The sequence below is a fragment of the Medicago sativa genome, chromosome 6 (genome assembly GCF_051527215.1).
Source record: "Medicago sativa cultivar Bolivia chromosome 6, Bolivia_mono, whole genome shotgun sequence".
Classification (NCBI taxonomy): Eukaryota; Viridiplantae; Streptophyta; class Magnoliopsida; order Fabales; family Fabaceae; genus Medicago; species Medicago sativa.
The window spans coordinates 84406948-84415326 of record NC_140754.1 but is presented as its reverse complement, the minus strand read 5'-3'; the positions used below and the strand labels follow the sequence as shown (position 1 = coordinate 84415326).

The 8379-nt window shown below is 32.4% G+C and overlaps 1 long non-coding RNA gene across 1 annotated transcript; it reads right to left on the bottom strand.

Moving 5' to 3' along the window:
* Positions 1 to 2836: 2836 nt before the first annotated feature.
* Positions 2837 to 7087, bottom strand: LOC146917540 (uncharacterized). The gene is made up of 5 exons (XR_015015677.1): positions 6687 to 7087; positions 5508 to 5747; positions 4828 to 4917; positions 3760 to 3827; positions 2837 to 3300 (listed from the first exon to the last, which is right to left on the bottom strand). It is a non-coding gene; the product is annotated as an uncharacterized LOC146917540 (long non-coding RNA).
* Between the last annotated feature and the right edge of the window lie 1292 nt (positions 7088 to 8379).

Sequence of the window (8379 nt, the reverse complement as noted above, 5' to 3'; positions counted from 1 at the left end):
AGAGCAACATTTTCAAGCAGAGGGGTGAGATTTCTCAAACAATAATATTAAGCATATAAATCATATAAAGTACATTCAACAACTTAAACATCTTATAATTCATTAATCATATCTAACAACTTAAACTTCCTTAACTAGTGTCATTAATCTTCTTATATTGGTCGTAAAACTATCTTAATACTAATCATAAACATCTTCATATATTATCAATTACTAATGTTAACATCATATAACATCAAATAATAGTCTCCAACAATCATCACATAGCATCAATATTAATCACAAACGTCACCACATTTCATCGAACATTATTTACAAGCATCAACACCTAATATCAAATATAATCATAAGCATCATCATGTAATTTCACATAAGTATTATTATCAAAACATAGCATTACCGAAAACAACTTCATAATCAAATTCGTAATCAACTTCATATATCAACATAATTATAACTCACGTAACATCTTATCATAAATCATTCGTCTTCATTCATCATAACACTTCATTAATAACTTATCAACTTGACATCTTAACAACTTGACAACTTGACATCTCAACATCTTAACAACTTCGACTCGACTATGCAACTTCTACTTCTCAAATCATCTTAAATCATCTTAGACATCTTCATTATGCATGTGGTACCACTAGGGCATTAAGCCCTCTTCTCTAAGGTCATAAAGGACCTGTTGGGCATTAAGCCCCCATCTCTAAGGTCATAAAGGACATGTCGGGCATTGAGCCCCCATCTCTAAGGTCATAAAGGACCTGTCGGGCATTAAGCCCCCATCTCTGACTATGCAACGACACAACTCTAATGCAACGACATAACTTTCGTACAACTTAGACAACTTCATGAACATCTATGACATCCTAACATCTTGACATCTTGACAACATAACATCTTAACAACTTGATGACTTCATAATGACTCGACGACTTAACAACTCTTATCATCTTAACGTCTTAACATCTTAACATCTTAGCATCTTGACAACATATGGATCACATAAATAATTCATGTCATATCATAATATAACAATATCAAATGATAATAAACAACATCTTAAAACATCATATTCATCAATCATAAACAACTTCATATAACATCGTATTTAAACATCAACAATAATTCACTATGTATCTTTGTAAAAACATAATAAATTATCCACAACATATTTTCATGTCAAACCAAAGCTACTGGAAAGATATCACAAATATCAACAACTTTCATGTTTACAACAAGGATCAATTCAAAACAGAAACATATGAACAAAACGCAAAAACATGAAACAGAGAATGTTGTCACCGTACAATTTCGCTAAGACCTCCCTGTAGTATTTTCATCATAACTCAAAGACCAAACATCATTTTCATGTCAAACCAAAGCCACTAGAAAGCTAACAAAATTATCTAAAACTTTTAGGGCTCGTTTGATGGTCAGAATAGGATAGAGGCAGGATATGATATAAAGCTGGATAGAGAAAGGATATGATAAGGACATGATAAACATTAATTCTATCATGTGTTTGATGCGCACATGATAACAAACATGATATCATTATAATTAAATGAAAAAATGCTCTCATAATTAATTAAATATTATAAAAATGGAATGTTATTAATTATAATAGAAAATATATGCTATCATTATTTTAAAAATGACAATATTTTAAAAATGGCAGAATATCAGGATAATAAATAAGGAATGATCTTCTAATCCCATCAGGATAATTTCTAACCCAGCCTATCCTCAGGATAGAAATTACAAAGGAAAGTCAGGATAGGATAGGAAAATGGTTTATTTTATCCTATCCCTTCGGGGCATCAAACATTAGATTTAAGCAGGATATGATTAATGTTTCATATCCTGTCTCCCTATCCTGACCATCAAACGCACCCTTATGTTTACTACTAAGACCAATTATGTACCGATCAATACCAGTTTTCATTTTAAATTCGAAAAAGTTGTGCTGAAAGTCCATAAAAATTCACTGTGACATACGTGCAGTAATTTGACCATAACTCAAGTTCTATAAATCATTTTGACGTGCGACCAACGACATTAGAAAGCTAACATCCATACCTACAACTTTCGTGTTTACACCTAAGACCAATTCCGCACCGATCAATATCAGTTTTAATATCAAAATTCGAGCAGAATGCAGATTTTCTTCAAGTTTCACCTAATCTCATGGTGTTAACCTCAAAACTGATTCTAATTATCATCCTAATGCTATCTATGGTTTGTACACAATTTCTACATCAATTCAACAAGTTTCCATCATCTAATCATCAAATCTCTCTCAAAACCCTAATTCTCAAATTCTCACAAACTCTCCCCAACTTGTTAGATGTAATCTAATGATTTAACAACTTAATATTAATGCAAGATAGTCTCACCCTCACCTTAGATTAATTCCTGAATCAGCAGCAGCGTTCTTCTTTCCTAAGGTCTTCTCCTCTTCTCTTGACTTTTCTCTTCTCTTCTCTTCTTTCTTGTTCTCCTCTTTTTCAAAAAGCGGTTTTTGGTAAACTCTTTCTAACCTAAGCTTCTCTATTTATAACTAGATTTGAGACCCGTGCGCCGCACGGGTCATATTGACTGTATAATACAATCTATATTGTATAAAGTTTATCATAAAAATAAAATAAAAAGTTGATGTTAAATAAGGTCTCCAATTTTATTTTTATTTTTAATTTACTTGATAAAAAGATCTCATTAATTTTGGTTAAATATAAAGGTCTCATATATGAAAACTTCTGTTGTCCTGAAAGTCCATTCCACGTCTGTCATTATACAATCAAACTTGTTATTATTTTAAAAAAAATAATAGACAACAAATAAATTCATTAAGTTAAGGCACAATAATGAGCCAAATGAGGTTTACATCATACCTCAAATATTTGCTCTGCGTATATTTACAACTTTGAATTACACAAAATACTTAAAGTACAACACCAATGTATCACAAACTATACATACATAATTAATAAACACTTATAGTATTCTTGTAAAAAAAAACACAATATTTATTTGTCGCTTGCACCATTGCATGATCTGCACTTTTTTCATTCCTCATTGAGTCATTCTCGTGCTACATTTATGCATAAACCAGTATACCCAACAACTAAATTATCTTCCTTCATACTTCTGTATTTATTTTAACTTCAACAGATAAGCAAAAACCTCCATACTTGTTTGCCAAATGCCTTGCAAAAACAGTCCTGAAACTCCAAAAATTAACATATCTTTCTCTCGAAATATAAACCTCCAAAGATTGCATTAGTGAACCTACACATATATGACAATCATGAGATATTATTGCATTAGTAAACCTCCAAAAATCATGAAATTCAATATACATGATGTGGATTAGTTATGCAAAAATGAAGTCTCTCAACACAAATGGGCAGAGAACAAAATCTGTAAGTTCTCATTGGTTATTACTAATCCCGGCGTAGATTGCACCAGAAAAAACATACTTTCTATCTCATGTTATTCAAACTCATTATCTAGAAGGTATTAAAAGAAAATAAGATATCATAAGTCTCCTTGAAATTCACGTCTAGTTATAAACTCACTACGAAGAAGGTAGAAAATGAAGGCATATTATACGCAAGCAGTGGTTAATTCAAAAAGAAGATAGCATAATCTATGAAACTTGAGTTCTTAAAAGGTCAAACACAAAAAAGGAGTACAGACTGGAAAAAAAAGATCAACAGTAGAAGAATCTGAGGACTGAGGACTTGCCATGCTCAGAGTAGAAGAATCTGAAGTCATCATTGTAGTAGGATGTGCGAACACTGCAAATTCAGAAACTGCAGGTGATGTTGATCAAATAAAGATCACTACATAGCCAAAGACCAAGGCTAAACTCATCATTATATGATACTACAAAATTCAATATAACTTACTCCAAATTCTTAAGTGTAAGATCAATTAGTTTTCTCTTTCTTCTATTTTTTTTCATGCTCCTTTAAGTTGTCTCTTTCAATTACATGTTTAATTACATATGCGTTCATGGTTATATATACATAACGTGAGCAACAACTTAAAAAATATTAAGTGGTCTTCAATTTGCTTAAAGGAGAGGTTATATGGAGATATCACAGTCTATATTGACTACCTTGCCAAAGACACTACATATATCTCTTGTTCCATTGTAGAGGTCAATGACATTGAAAGTTAATGTATTCTATATAACTGAAACAAACAAAGAATTAAAAATTATCCTTAAAAAGAGTTTAAAATTATGTTATTATTAATTTATGAAAGAAAATCCTCATAATCCTTTATCCTTTCTAATATTTGAGATACAACTTCCAGTGTATGAGGCTATATAATCTCAAACTCACTATTGCAATCTTATAAACTGTAAGGTTTACACAATGTATAATCTAGTAAACTGTATCGGCTCTACACCACATATAAGGTAGGAACTAAAGAAAAATTTGGCTATTGGAGGGTGCTTGGGTGTATAAAAAGAAAAATAATAATAAGAATCTTATGCATTGTGTAGTCCAAGAGTAAAAATATATAGAAGAACAATAAACAAAAATGAACTCCATGATTTCATATGAAAAACACTAAACCCAAGAATATGATTAAACCTTCTAAAATTCCCTAATTGGTTAATCCATCTTTGTTGTTAAAAAAGTGCCCTCTTAAATGCATAACCATAAATAAACAACATTTAGGCAGACCTCAAAGAACCTTAACAAATCTTCCTCAAAGACACAATGATTTATGACAGAAATACTTGAATACATACATAGATCCATACATACATACAATTAGTAAATGACATTTCCTTCATACCTAAATTTTTTTGCCGTAACTCATGTAGTATGTTACTTCAATATTCCAGGATTGTGTGAACTTGGGTAAATAGGTACATATCCGAAATGCCTACAACAAAAAATAATCAGAAAACTGCAAATTATATTGATTATATTGATTATATAGATTGATTATATTGATCTAAATTATATATATGATGTATTCAGCAACACAGAAGCTTCAAATTGATATACCAAGAATTGTGGCCAAAGCAACGTTTAGGAAAAATAACTCTTGAAAAGAACTCAATTGAAGGATTTGTGTACTATCGCTTTGATATTTCACCAGTTTGATTCATGAACCACAGAATATAAAAGAAAAAAGAATTAAAGCACAAACTTAAACATATTGGCATGGATATTTGACGTATAATAAATTGAAATTCAAACAAATATATGCTACTCATTCGATTATCATGTTCTCCACATCAGTTTTTTCTACATGAAATTGGAGACACTTCAGTAAAAAGCAAATAGAAAGAGAATGAAACTGAATATAAAATTGTTAAGACAACATCAATGACAAAATGAGGAACAGAGAGTAATAAGCTTTGGAAGAGTGATAAGCTTCCTCAACAACATAATAATTTGAAACTAAAATAAATTTTCTTCATCATATTTTTTAAAAGTCAATCAACGTCCATTCTTAGAACTTTTTACCTGCAAACTTTTATATGAACTTTAACCAGCACCAAATTAACAGTCGACCACTCCCCTAACTGTCCCCACACAAACAGCAGCAGCACCCACAGATAACAGCACATGACAGCAGCAGCTCGTGATTGTCCAAAAACAGCCTCTGCAGGTGCCAAAAAACGCAGACAGCAGCACAGGCCTGCACAAACAGCTCACAACAGCGGCACAACACGCCTCAAAACATCTCCTCGTCGAGCACCCAACCTTGTATTGTAAATTGAAGTAGAAATTTAAATACCATACAAATCAAACACAATGACAACAACAAAAATCTACCTAAATTTGATCAAAAGAAACAAATCTTTCCATTGGCTATTAAATACCAAAACAAAACCAGAGAATTAGTGAACCAAAACAGATAAGGCAACATTAGTCATTTGTGGATTCATCAATTATCTTCAGTTAAATATGGAGAAAGCAAGTTTGATATAACAAATTGCATTACTATAGTTGGATTCCTATAATGCATTACAACTCTCATCAAAAACTCATTTTAATACCAAGCTAGGTTGTGTTGTGTGCGTATATATGAAAGTTCAAGGCTTCAAACAATCATAAAAAACTGCATTTGGTTGTGGTGCACCTTCAGTCTTATCTATTTCTTTCTCAACAATCATTCTTCAGCCAAAATCAATGGCTTCCAATCAATATAACAGAACAACACTTCTTTGGAGATCTTGATCAACATATCAATTCACTTACCAATCAAATGTCCAAAAAACACAATAAGAGAAATACAAAATTTCAAGTTAAAGTATTTTCTCCAGGTTTTCAAGTAAACAAACCAAAAACATGTCTGTTTATATATTAAGAAACATAATTTCCTTCTAAAAAAATCACACAGAATCACATAGAATATTATATATGTCAATCCAAAAAGGCCCTGCGTTAAATTCAACAAACTTAAGTTCAACAAATCGAATAAAAAATAAACCATCTTCAAATCCTAACTCTGAAAAATTGGAAAGAGAATGGTTTTTTGTATTTTTTTTTCAGTTGGGCTTTTCATCAAACAGTTAGAATACATGTGAAAAATATACATGTAGCAGTCCAAGAAATCATGAATTCAAAAGGTTTATAGATACTAACATGAAAAAGTTACAGATATGGACAACATAAAGAAAAGATATGCGAGGATGTAACCTGCGGCGAAGGCGTGACGGTGAAGGCGGCGATGGTTGGCATGGGATGAGAGAGAAGTTCGGAGACAACAGAGCGGAGGCGATAGTCGATGAGGATCATGCGAGAGCTGTTGTTTTGTGCCCGATCGACGTCGTAGCTGTTGGAGAAGAATTTGCGCGGTGGTGATGAAGACGAGGAGGACGGATTTGATTGAATTGAGAAGTGTGGGGTTGAGACAGTGTTCATCGTTGCTGGTTAGTGTTAGGATGAAGATGTTCGAAGCAAATTTGTGCCGAAACGACGGTTGATGGCTATGTAGGTGATGGCGTGGCGGAAGAGAGATTCTAGGTGTGAAGAAATTTGAATAAGAAAGGTCGTGTTTAATAATTGAATTGAAAAAATCAAATTGCATAAATAATATACTCCCTCCGGTCTCAAATATAAGAAAATATTCCTTTTCTAGGTTCATTGAGTAGTTAATGTATCTGGTCTACATTGTAAAGCAGATACATTAATTATTCAATTAATCTTAAAAAGGAATCTTTTCTTATATTTGAGACCGGAGGGAGTAAATAATAGTAAGCCTAAAAAAATGGAAAGGCAGACTGAAAATGAAACTTCCAAGACAATTTGAAATTCAAATTCAACAATTAGTGGGAGGGAAATATTTGTAGGGTCAGCATTAATTGCATGAAATTAGAGGGAAAATATTAGGGTTAATGGTTGCATGACCTAATAAGCTTTTAGAGTAAGGGATATTAAAATATTCTTCCCAAATCTATTTAGGTCCAACAACTTATTCTTCTTTCTATTCTAACCTCCAATTTTACTCACACTAATAATCCTCATATTCTAATAAATAATATTTCTCTACTAAATATATAATAATACACCAAATAACAAATATATATCTATAACAATTAACAAATATATTATGCTAGTAAATGCCAACATATAACATAACAAAATATCGCTCAACAAAATATATTAACTAAATTATAAAAAGACATCTAATCTCAACAAATCATATATCCCTCATATACATCATATAAATATATAAATATAGTCTAAAACTAATTAAAATAATTAAATAAAAAGGAGGGCGTTACAGTGATGAAGTGAACAGTTAACCTGAGATAGCTTATCTTTAATGTCTTGAATGAGAACAACGTGGACGTGATACTTTGAAGAGTCGCCGTAAAGGAGATTGAGTGCAATGAGAGAGTCCGAATAACAAACCAAATCTTGAAGTCCCATGTCTTGAGCTACTGTAATTCTGTGAAGAATGGCAGTCAGTTCCGCTTCAAGGATGTCCGCTGAAGGAGGAAGGAAGCCCGAGAATCCCATCAGATAAAAGCCTGCGCTATTGCGGATTAACCCACCAAACCCTGTCCTAGCTGGGGTACCAATACAGCTGCCATCTATGTTAAGAATTGTGCAATCAAAGTTACTGTTATTCCATTTTATGTGTATGACAGCAGGAGCGGTTGTGACCGGTTTATAGAAACAGGATTTTATGTCCTCGACAACATTGTAGATGTGAGATATCAGCCTATAGAGAGGCATCTCTTCATCATTCAAACACATGATGTTACGATGCCTCCACACCCACCACAAACCAGCTGCATATAAGATTACGCGCAAGCTGTACATACCTTCCCTTAACCAGTCTTTCACACACGCAGCCGAGAAGAAAGAAAGATCTAAGAAGCCA